Source organism: Thamnophis elegans, chromosome 1, assembly GCF_009769535.1.
Source record: "Thamnophis elegans isolate rThaEle1 chromosome 1, rThaEle1.pri, whole genome shotgun sequence".
Taxonomy (NCBI): domain Eukaryota; kingdom Metazoa; phylum Chordata; class Lepidosauria; order Squamata; family Colubridae; genus Thamnophis; species Thamnophis elegans.
The window spans coordinates 157466798-157479909 of record NC_045541.1 but is presented as its reverse complement, the minus strand read 5'-3'; positions in this window follow the sequence as shown (position 1 = coordinate 157479909).

Genomic DNA, 13112 nt, shown 5'->3' with positions numbered 1-13112 from the left:
CCTCAGAGCCATAAACCTGGGTCATTCTGAATGTGTGTAAGAAAGAGAGCTTCCAAGCAGTCTGCTGAATTGTGAGCATTTGGGGACAGATAAAAGTGCACAGCTTAACTACAGAATTAGGTATCATAAAATGTGAAGACAGCTACCAGCTCAGATGGTCTTAAAATGGGATTAAAGAAAAAGAAGTACATCGATAACTAAATTCCTTGGGCTACCAGAGGAAAGCTGCAGATGTCAAGATCACTAATATCACTAGGCATACAATTGTGTATCTTCTGACCCATCCAATGTGATTATCAGTTTTGCAGATGATACTGGGTTTTATTACAGGAGGTGACAAATTAGCATACAGGGAGGAGGTCCAGAAGTTATCCATATGGTGCTCAGAAAAAAAACTTGCACTTAAATATCAACAAGACCAAGGAGATGGTGCTATACTTCCAGAAGAAGGTAGTAGAAGAAGGTAGTAGAACCAAGAAGAACCAGTCCCACTTTACATCAGTGTGGGCTGTGTGAAGAGGGCCTCCTCTTTCAAATTCCTGGGAGTCCATCTTAGTGAAGATCTCACCTGGAAAAGTATTACGATCCAGGTGATCAAGAAGGCTCAACGGAGACTCCATTTTCCGCAGAAAAACAAGGTGGAACAATGACTGATGAACTCCTTCTACCGGTCTATGATAGAAAGCGTCCTCACATATTCCATTGCAGTAGGGTATGCTGGCTTGACAGCCACAGATAGAAAGACATTACAAAGGGTGATGAATACAGCACAAAATATCATGGGCTGTCCCCTGACCTCACTAGATGAAATTGCTAGGACTGGATGTCTTAACAGGGTGAGGAAAATCCTTAGGGATGATTCACACCCTTGTCAGCACTTCTTTACTCTCCTACCATCGGGCAGGAGATACAGAAGCATAAGCCAGTCAAATGAACAGGCTGAAAAATAGCTTCTATCTGTGGGCTGTCAGACTTCTGAATGCGGCATAGCACCATAACTATTTAGCATGATAGACTTGCCGGGCCAGCAAAACATACAACATGTCTACACTGATGCAATATAATATAATGTTACGTCATGCACATATATGTATATAGGGTTGTGTGTCTGTTAGTATGATCTATTGGGTTAGAGTTTTTTTTCTTTCTTTCACTTACGAGATATTGAGATGTTATTTTGTGTTTGCCGGGGGGGGGGCACTGCACTAAGGGAGGCTCATCCAATCTAATTGTACGCATGTTGTGCATTGACAATGAAGGTTTGAATTTGAATTCAATTGAATAGACCAGATTGCAGCAATGAAATACAGAAAAATCTGATTCCTTGTGATTGTCATGTGGCCATCCAAAGTTTTGCAACATAAATCTGGTAACCCTCTACCTGCGTCTACATTACAGAAGCAATATAATTTGCCAGATGGTGTAGAAGAGGAGCAAAAGGCTTCTTTCCCTTCCTTTCTGGGCTTTCCATGTGGGCTGATTTGCACACTGGGTGAAGAGTATGCAGGACTAGGATCAGAGGTGGGTTCCTACTGGTTTTGACTGGTTCAGCTGAGTAGGTAGTAACTCAGCCTGCCACATCCCCAAACTGGTTCTCTCGGCGGTGCAGTAGGCGGCGCCATCTTGTTTTTTGCTTCTGCGCATGCACAGAAGCATTTTTTAGTACTGCGCATGCACATGCACTCACAGCGCGTCCCTGAGTGAACCGGCAGTAGCAGCAGCCGGAACCCACCCCTGACTAGAACGTGGCACAACAAAACCACGCTCCACTAAAGCGTGCCCGATTAAACCGCGTTGCTGACGTCATCAGCAGGGCGACAACAGCGACCACGGGAAAAAAAGGGCGCTTTAAATAGCACTTTGAAAGCAAGCCGATTCAAGTTAAGGTAAGGGTTAGGTTTAGGGTTAGGTTTAGGGTTAGGTTTAGGGTTAGGTTAAGGGTTAGGGTTAGGGTTAGGGTTAGGGTTAGGTTAAGGGTTAGGGTTAGGTTTAGGGTTAGGTTAAGGGTTAGGATTAGGTTTAGCATTAGGTTAAGGGTTAGGTTTAGGGTTAGGTTTAGGGTTAGGTTTAGGATTAGGTTTAGGGGGGTTAGGTTTAGGTTTAGGGGTTAATTTTAGCTTTAGCGTTTACAGCGTGCTTTTTTCGTCGCGCTGTGATGACGTCAGCTGCGCGGTTTCGTCGAGCGCGCTTTAGTCGAACGCGGTTTTGTGGTGGAACCGACTAGAATAGTCTTTGAGGTTCCTTATACAGTGTCACCCATGATTCTTTGACAGAAGAATTAGCCACCAAAACCAGGCCATCTAGCTGCACAATTTACACCCTCCCCCCGAAAAAAACCCTCACAATTGTTTTTGTACCAAGAGGAACAACCTAAACTGAAGAATTTACTGCACAAAGGCCAGGAAAAATTTGTGATGGGGCAGCGAGATCAACTCTCTTGTTTTGTACATATGAGATATCTAGATCAACAGACCTGACAATCCAATGGGCCGTCACCTGACTTGACAATAACAACTTTTGAGGTTTGCTTTTGAAGAAAACAACATTGCTTGAGGCTCTGAGCTTGTTTTGAAACAGTAGCAGGGTCTGGCCTCTCCCTCTTCTGAGAGGTAAACAAGCTGCCCAGGGAAGAGATGAAGCTGTCACGTATTCTGAAGCATATCATGACATTTTGGCAGATCCAGGAACTAGACGTCTGCCTCAAGGGGATACGAATGACCCATCCCACCTTTAGAGAGCCAAATTATGTAGAAAGATATTGTTGGCAGTTGTACAGTATATTGTTTCCCATTCTCCTGATGTGAAAAACATAATTTATTCTACCATTCTTCTCTACAGTTTAAACAACAAGACCTTCAACTATGCTCTAAATCAATGTTTCTCAAGCTCAGAAACTTTTAAGATATTACTAGACTGGCAGGAAAATCATTTTTGTTTTGTTTTGTTGGCAATATGTTCCCATGAAAATGAAATACATGGACAGATTTCTCTCCATACCCCTTTCATAATACCTAAAAAGTTTGAAACGCTAACACCACAGGTAGTCCTCCACTTACGGACGGTCACTTAGCAACCATTTGAAATTACACAGATGGGCAAAACTCATTTAACAAATGTCTCACCTAGCAACATAAATTCTGGGCTTGATTGTGGTCTTAAGTCAAGGATGTTGTGGTCTGCTAGTAGCCTGCGGAGCTGGTAGCAGAGTCGGACAGTGAAGAGGTTGGGGAGGAATATGGGCCAGTCCTGGAGTTTGGGTAGGGCTCAGACGGGGGGTTTGAGTCTGAGGCTGAGAGGAGGCTGTGGCCATCTGGTAGTTATGTGCTACCTCCGGAGCCTCCAGAGTCTGACATCAGCGAGACAGAAGAACAGTGTGAGCCTGTTCCCACTGTGCGCATGCGCAGAGCTTCCAGAAGGCAAGAACAGTTAAGAAAAAAGGGGCGACTCAGGAGTAAGGCTTGGAGATGACTGGCCCCTCCCATAAGACATAAAAGAGGAGCAAACAGATGTGAGCCTTTGCAGGAAGCAATTTTGTTCATTCTGGTCAGTTCAAACTCTAAGAAACTCAGTTTGACTCTGTGCTCCGTTTGACCTTGCAAAACTAATTGGCAATGAAGTCTTTGGCAATGTCTCAAGGGAGATAAAGGTGGGTGCCTATTATCAGCCTTACCCTGAAAGACTGTGGCGGACTTCTGTCGGACTCTTCACAGACTTTTTGTGAATCATTACAGGCTGTGAATAAATTATGTTTATTCACAGCCGTTTAAATAAAAAGAGGGTTTTTGGGACTAATCGTGTGGTTTTTACTGTCTCAGGAAGCCTAGGTCAAAACAGAGGGCTACCTATATAGAAGGCACGATTGTATAAATTTGGGCTGCTATCAATGCTCCAGCCTATATTTTTAATACATAGGCATAATTACTAAAAATGACCGTGTTCTGCAGCCATCTTTCAAAAGAAACTAAACCTAGATAAATCACCGACCAATCAAAGGTGCCTTCTGCTTTCAGAACTGAGAGCATTCCATGAGTTTATTAGCTTTCATTTGGAAACCATTTACTAACAAATGAATTTCCAGTGATGTACAATTCCCCCTCCTCACCCGAACCGGCTAGCAAGGGAAAAAATGTTGATAAAGCAGCCATAATGTGCCTTGTCAGAGACAGGCAGCCTACAAGTCTCAGAAATTAATGAATATATTGATATTTAGGAACACAATCCTCTTGGGTTAGTTCCATGCTGCTGTTACTGCTGTTATCTATGGAGCCCCATTGATTTTTTTTCACTCGCCTGCAGCTTGTTGGATCAACTTGTCAGGGTTTCAATATCATTGGGGGGGGGGAACAATCTTTCCCCCTCACAACATGCTTTCCGTCCTACTCCCTGCCTCTCCTTCAAAAAAATAATAATGAACTATTTAATGCCCAAGAGACCATTTCAAATTATCTAGCACAATGAGGGGGCACCCGCGGACTCACTGACGGTTGTACCCTTGTTTGATCTTCTGCTAAATGTGATACTGTGATCGACTGACAGCTTGGATTCCAGAAATGTCTTTTATGCCATTTTCTCTTTGCAGGGGATTTGTTAACAGCACACCAAAATATGGCATATCAATTATTATTATTATCATACGAGCCGAGGTGGCGCAGTGGTTAGAGTGCAGTACTGCAGGTGACTGCTAACTGCACTTCAGCAGTTCAAATCTCACTGGCTCAAGGTTGACTCAGCCTTCCATCCTTCTGAGGTGGGTAAATGAGAACCCAGGTTGTTGAGGGCGATATGCTGAGTCTGTAAACCGCTTAGAGAGGGCTGTAAAAGCATTATGAAGCGGTATATAAGTCTAAGTGCTATTGCTATTAACCTACCAGTTAAGCCAATTGCCACTTCTTATTTAGAAACAAAAGTGGATTAGGCTATTTCCAGCAGCACTAAAACTTTTTAATACAACTTACAACAACTTCATGTAGTGATTGTTCAAAGTTACAATGACATTGAAAAAGTATCATCATAACGTAGGTGACTTTTTAATGACCGTTTTAGCACTAACAACTGTTGCAACATCCCCGTGGTAATATGATCAAAATTCAGATGCCAGGCTACTGACTCATATTTATTTTTTATTTTTTTGCAATGTTTTTTTTTATTTTTAAAACATAAAAATGAAAAAAAAACAATATTAAAAAAATGATCTCATCCGTTACATACAGCATGTCGTTTGGTTACAAGTGTTTTGCATCCATATTCTCAATTACATTTACAATCACAGATTTTTCATCTAATATAACTAAATACCTCACTTTCATTGTACAATGTATATTCAATTACAATTAATTTTTTTTCAATAAACCTAATTCCCTTACATTCTTGATTGTCTGTTTAATAACAATATGCCTTTATATAATCACAGATCCCAATATGAAAGAGATTTACCAATCATTTATATTTGTATATCACTGTTTTCAATTATGTATAATTCCACCAATCAACTATCTGACTCATATTTATGATGGTTACAGCATCCCAGGGTCATGGGATTCCCTTTTGCAACCTTCTGCCAAGCAAAGTCAATGGGGAAAGCCAGCTTCATTTAACAATCGCGTCACTAACTTAGTTGCAGTGATTTATTTAACAACGGTGGCAAGAAAGGTCATAAAATGGGGCAGAATTCATCGACAACTGTCTCGTTTAACAACAGAAATTGTGGGTTCAATTCAGAAGAGGTATTCAGCCGGTTCTCTCTAGTTCGTACATGAGCTCGTAGCGCGGCTTCAGGAAGTTCCACCCACCCGCCACAATGTAATGTGCGAGCACTGCACATGTGCAGAAGGCGGTGCACATGTGCAGAAGCAGCACGTGAATTCACATTTGCGAACCAGTAAGGAAGGTAAGTGAATCCCACAACTGGTTCAATTGTGGTTGTAAGTCAAGGACTTTCTGTATAGTATCGTTTCTCAGATATACTGGAAAAATCCATGAAAATTTGTAGTGGGTTGGAGAGAGGAGGGATTTAGTCATATTTTTCCTGGGCCTTCTTTCCTTCTTTCCCTTTGTCTACGCACACATTCTCTCAAAGATGACTTCCCCCTTTTCTGGATAAGTAACTTATTTGGGATATTTGTTTCTGTGATGAATGCAGTTTCACTGTGATGAATGGAGTACAGCGTTAACCTTCGGTCTTTCTATAGTGTCTATTTATTTATTATACACTTATTCTTCCCTCCCTCAAAGGACAGCATTCATGTCACCTTGTAAAATACAGTCCCCACCCTTCGTTTAGACCCGACTGGCAGAAAGTCTGTCCCAAGCTATACTGCTAATCCAGCTCTCTTCAACCTGTGTTGTTGTTTTTTATTCTTGTTGGATTACAGCTTCCATCTGCTGACAATGGACAGGAGAAACCAACTGAGATTATGGGTTTTAGGAATGCAGCACCGTAAGGAGCGCCCTGGATCTCCCGTCAAGTTCGACTATTGGATTGAACTGGGGACAGTGAAGTTTAAATCTCTACTCAGACATGAAACTCAGTGAATGATTTTGTGTTATTTAAGATAAAGCCTCTTTGTTTATGAAACTGCACACAAACTGCAGAGCCAGTTTAGTCTAGGGCAGTGATGGCGAAACTTTTTTCCCTCGGGTGCCAAAAGCACGTGCCGACACCTATAATCCAATGCCCCCCGCAGGCCCCACCCCCCACACATGCACGTGTGATCCCCCTGCACTCTCCCCCACCCCCCGCACATGCATGCGCCACCCCCATTTTGGTGCTAGCAGGCCTCCCTGAAGCCTCCTGGGACCAAAAACGGTGGTTGAGGGGGCACACCGCATGTCCATGCTTCTCCCAGCAGAGACCCGAAAATCAACTGGTCAGCAGGAGGCACACGCGCATGTGCAGTGGAACTGACTGGCCGATGGCTCACCTGCTGGCAGAGATGGCTCCGTGTGCTACCTGTGGCACAGGTTCGCCATCACGGGTCTAGGGGTACCAGGTTAGGAAGCAGGAGATGGTGAGTTCTAGTCCTTAGACATGAAAGCCGGTTGGGTCATTTGGGGCCCTTCACTAGAAGATTGTGAGTTCTAGTCCTGCCTTTAGCATGAAAGGCACATGGGTAATTTTGGAGCAGACTCTCTCTCAGCCTAAGTCATCTCATAGGGTTGTCGTTGTGAGGAAAATAAGAGAAGGAGTATTGCATATCCCAAAGGTGCTTTTTCAAGAGGCAACTGGACTTTCTCTTTTTTTCCCTTGAAGACTTTTCGCTTCTCCTCCAAGAAGCTTCTTGAAGAAATGTTTTCAAGGAAAAACAAGGAAAATCCAGTTAGCTCTTGAAAGAGCTCCTTTGAGGACAACCAATACCTGGATGTTTGAGAATCTCCATAGACATGAACATTGTATGTGTTCGCTGCCTTGAGTTATTCATTACAATGATAAAGGCAAGATATAAATAAATAGATAAATAAAGATCATCTGAGAAGATTGCACACATTGCCATGAGATCAAACTTTCTCTGCTGCCACTTCAACTGTCTGGAATGTATTCCCAGCAGAGATCGGAGACGGACGTCTTCATTAATTTATTCAAAAGTCCATAAAATACCTACCTTTGTACAGCTTAACTTCCATTTTAACTGACAGCTAGATATATATCACTGTAAAAGTTGGGGGAAAGTGGATAAAATATAATAAATAACAACATACGATATGTGATTTCAATATGCATGTTTTGGAAGAAATGTCCTCCTGGGTTGAGTTCCAAGTGGGGAAAAAGACACTGGAAATGTGGAGGCTGCTTGGAAAAATGGTTTTAATGGTGAACAGGACCACATGGCTTGAGGTCCTGAACAGAAAAAAGGGATCACGTGCTTCAAGATGTTGGGTGAAGAAGAAAAGAGACTGAGATCCTGAAAGTTCCTGGCTTTATGCCCTCTCTGGCCTTTGATCTTGATCTTGTATTCTGATTGGTTGTCAGACTCTCATGGGGCCATGCAGGGGCAACTCTTTAGGATGTGCTTTGAGTCCAAGTTTGGTTGAGTGTTGCTTCTTCCCAGGTGCCCTGTGGTGAGTTTCTGTAGAAGGCTAATCCTATCTTTGTTATGTAGAGTAGGCTAGCTCAGGGCCCCTAATGGCCCATTGACAAAAGTGGGGGGGCTACTAAGAGTGAGTCTGTTTCCTGCCTAAAAACATGTTTCTCCATTTCTGATCCAGGGAAATATAATATTCTGCCTTTTCAATATTTCCCAGGATATTTTATTTTTCTAGGAGAGGGGTGGGTGCTAACTTCCTACGCATGATTGCTATCTAGAGAATTCCAGTTATTTTATTGTCCCAGGGTTTATGGTAGGGCCTGATATTCTTTCTCATTTTTTAATCTTCTTTTATGTTACAAAATGCACATATGAGCAGAACATCAGGCATCAACGTTTCTCTCATATCTTTTTCCTTTCTCCTTTGCTTTCTATTATATCTGATGGAGAATGCCTGAGACTGGAAAACTTCCATGCTGGTTTGTCATCTTGAGTTGGCCTAATAAAAAAAATGGCCTTGCTGTGGTTTTTATAGCATTGAGTGGCTGAACCTTAGCCTTAAGTCGGTGTTCAGCAGAAGAATGGGGCCTGCATTCATCATAAAAAGAGTGCAGTGAACAGAGAAGGATAATGGGGATGAATTTAACAGTACATCTGTCTCCTTTAGAGCCCTGAGGAAAAGATTGATGGCTTCAACTATACATTTGATTTCCTCAGATGTTGCCTAAAGCCACAGGAGCATTTCCAGTTTTCTTCTTTTATTTCACAGAGTGGGAAAGCTACTTTTCCGGGCACTGCCTGATTCTAAAGCAGGGCAGGGGGCCAGTTCTATCCCTCCCCGCTTCCCCTTTAGCTAGCTAGCAGGCACTTGAGTGAGCTAATTTGGACCAACTGCCTACTCTTAAAACACTCCAACCTCTTGCAGATACTTGTAACAGGGGGGCTCATGTGCAGGAAGCCGGTAAGCTCCTTCTTTCAATTTATCACTGAAATGTCCATCAAACTCCCCAAGGGACACTGGCTGCTATTTTGCAAAGACTCTTTTTCAACTTCTCTTCACAGATGGGAAGAGGAACTGGTAGGCATTACATTAATAGCCCTGAGAATTGGAAGAATTAGAAGACTAATGAATCTGTTACCCTTATCAGAAGCAGCCTGAAGGGAAGGCGGGAAAATGGTGGGGGTGGAGATTTCAGCTATTTATATTGTGCTACCAAAGGTGATAAGAATGAAAAACAGTTTTTTTTGGAGGGGGGGGAGATTAACAATCTTCATTAGCAGTGCTTGTTATTAAAGCAATGTTTCTCAACCCCTGCCACTTTAAAATGTGTGGACATAAACTCCCAGAATTCCCCTGCCAAAACATTTTATTAGGAATAAAAATAGAATAGAATAACAGAGTTGGAAAGGACCTTGGAGGTCTTCTAGTCCACCCCACTGCCTAGGCAGGAAACCCTACATCACTTCCGACAAATGGTTATCCAACATCTTCTTTAAAACTTCCAATGTTGGAGCATTTACAACTGGAGCCAAGTTATTCCACTGATTAATTGTTCTAACTGTCAGCAAATTTCTCCTTAGTTCTAAGTTGCTTCTCTCCTTGATTAGTTTCCACCCATTGCTTCTTGTTCTATCTTGAGGTGCTTTGGAGAATAGTTTGACTCCTTCTTCTTTGTGGCAGCCCCCATGATATTGGAACACTGTTATCATGTTTCCCCTAGTCCCTCTTTTCTTTAAACAGGAACATACCCAGTTCCTGCAACTGGGTATGAGATAGATTATGAAGATTATGCTAGAGAGATTATGAAATATAAGCACAATATAATTAGGGACACTGCTTGCAAAGGTAGCAGCATTTAGCTGACCTTGAATATCATGGAAATTACTGTAAAAGAATCCACCTCCCCCCACACACAATAGTACTTGGTTGAGATAACTTAGAAATTCTAGAATTGTTGACTAGCATAGGACGTCAAGAAAGTATTTCAGAAATAAGCAGTGGGAAATCACTCTCATAAGGCATCAAAAAGTGCCTGAATGGACCAAAACCTCCCACTAGTACCACCTTCTAGAAAATTATCAATTAACACTTCAATTTTTCATGAAGGCAGGATGACAGAAGGATATTTTTGCAATTAGTAGCTAATGACCAGTAAGGATGATCCTCAGTCTCGCTAGTGATGAAACCAATAGAATGAGTCAGGGAGAAAAGCCCCTCCCCTTTAGTGAATAATTGATCATAACACATGACTGATAGTTTCCACAATGCCACAATCAAGGTGTGGAGTATCTGTCTTCTCAATAATAAACAACTTGTTCTTTGCCCAGACAACACCCTCAGGAGGGAAACTTGGCGAGCTCTACTAAGAGCATCAAAACACCCAAAGTCACTAAGCTTCTGACAATAAACTCCTGACCAGCAACATAATCACAAATTCCCAGAGTCAGACAAATCTTTGCTGCCCTCCGATGGAGTGATAACCACCAATTTATCTCTGTGCTTTATTCTCGCCTACTATATATTTTAATATTGGTGTTGTTTTCATGGTCTTTTTAATTTTTTTCATGTTTTATTCACCATCCGCAGTCACTTGGTGAAATGGATGATCATTCAAAATAAATACATTTAAATAGTTTTAAAAGCGTACTAGAGAAATTCCCAAAGCAGCATGCTTCAAATCCCTCATGCTATACAGAAATAATGAAAGATGCTAATTGGTCTCTTGCTGACCATGTTGGCTGGCAACTGAGTGGCACAGTAAGGCTAAATTAGATGTCTCTGAGTGACCAGATCCTGCAAGATTTGGATGGTCACCTAAAGCAGGGGTGTCAAACTCGTGTCGTCACTTCGTCACGTGATGTATCGCGACTTTTCCCCCTTTGCTAAAACGGGGGTGGGTGGGCGTGGCTAATGCAAGATGCATGTGGTCCGCAGGCTGTACGTTTGACACTCCTAACCTAAAGTATAGCAAATCCTTTCCCCATCATGACATAGCTTTATACCCAACTACAGGTAGTCCTTGATTTATGACAGTAATTGAGCCCAAAATTTCTGTTGCTAAGTGAGGCAGCTGTTAAGTGAGTTTTGCCTTATTTTACAACTTATCTTACCACAGTTGTTAAGTAAATCACTGCATTTGTTAAATGAACAACGCGGATGTTAGGTGAATCTGGCTTTCCCATTGACTTTGCTTGTCAGAAAATCGCAAAAGGCGGTCACATGTCCCTGGGACGTTGCAGCCTTCATAAATATGCGTCAGGTGCCAAGCGGTCAAATTTTTGATCATGTGACCATGGAGATGCTGCAAAGATCATGTGTGAAAAATGGTCATAAGTCACTTTTTTTCAGTGCTGTTGTGGCTTTGCAGGGTCATTAAACAAACTGTTGTAAATCAAGGACTACATGTAATCAGATATTTAATCTTATGTGTTCTTCCCAAAGTGAGGATCCACCTTAGAGCTACCAGACGTTGATGGCAAACATCCTAAGAGCCGATCTAGGGCAGCCAAAAGAAAAACCTAACTCTTTGCTGGTGTTTTGTGAAGGCCCAACATTGCGCAACACAGGGATTTTTGCCGAAGGTTAGGCTTCTTAGAGTTAGGGTCATTGTGACTGTGGGTAGCTATTGTCCTTCAGAAAACCTTGAAGACTGAACCTTTTCAACAGGTCCCGGGAGACCATTACAGGGAGTCCTTGACTTGTAACAGAATAGAATAGAATTATTTGTTAGCCAAGTATGATTGGACACACAAGGAATTTGTCTCTGGTGCATAACTTGGGACCAGAATTGCTAAGCAAGTCAAATGTTAAGTGAGTTGTATCCTGTTTCACCACCCTCTTCGGCATGGTTATTAAGTGAATCATTCCAATCATTAAGTGAATCATATGTTCATTAAGCGAATCCAGCTTCCCTTTGCTTGTTGGAAGACAGATGGAAAGGTTGTAAATGGCAATCATGTGACCCAGGACACCGCAATCGTCAAAAATACACCCTTCTTGCCAAGCACCTGAATTTTGATCATGTGACTGTGAGGATGCTGCGAAAGTCATAAATCTGAGGACTGGCCATAAGTTATTTTTTTCCAGTTCTGTTGTAATTTCAAATGGTCGCTAAATGAGTAATAGTCAAAGCAAAGAGCATGGGTGGGACACATTTCTTTGTTAGCTATTGTTGAAAGATATGTCCTTCTGGGTTCGGCTCCAAGTGGGGAAACGACACTGGAGACATGGAGGCTGCTTGGAAAGATGGTTTTAATGGTGGACAGGACCACATGGCTAGAGTCCTAAACAGAAAAGGTGAACACATGCTTCAGTGTTGGTGGAGAAGAGAAGGGAAGCTGAGCCCCTGGTTTTATGCCCTCTCTGGCCTTTGATCTTGAGCTTGTATTCTGATTGGTTGTCAGACTCCTATGGGGCCATGCAGGGGCAACTCTCTAGGCCAGTGATTGCAAACGTATGGCACGCGTGCCACAGGTGGCACGCGGAGCCATTTGTCAGGGCACGTGAGGCGCTGCCCTGAAAGCTGGACAGCACTCATGTGCACGCTGGCCAGCTGAGTTCACTCTTTTTTAAAGCCATTTTTCGCCTTCCCCAGCCTACAGAGGCTTTATAGGAACCTGGGGAGGGCGAAAAGAGCCCCCACCCGGAGGCCGTTTAGAGGCTTCATGAGCTTCCCTGAAGCCTCTGGAGTGCAAAAAACAGGCAAACCGGACATTCAGGAACGGACTTCTGCTTTGCTCGGAGGGTCGTTTTGACTGCTCCGGAGGCTTCAGGAAAGCTTCCTGAAGTTCCCTGAAGCCTCCGGAGCGCTAAAAAAGACCCTCCGAGCAAACTGGAAGTGACTTCTGCTTTGCTCGGAGTGTCATTTTGACTGCTCCAGAGGTTTCAGGGAAGCCTCCTGAAGGTCCCTGAAGCCTCTGGAGGGCTTCCAGGGGGGTGGGGGAGGCTGTTTTCGCCCTCCCCAGGCTCCTATAAAGCCTCTGGAGCCTGGGGAGGGCAAAAAAAGCATGCAAAAAATGAAGGGTCGCATCTGTAGTGTGCGCATGCACACTGGGGGGGCTCATGCATTGCATTATGGGTGCAGCATGCCT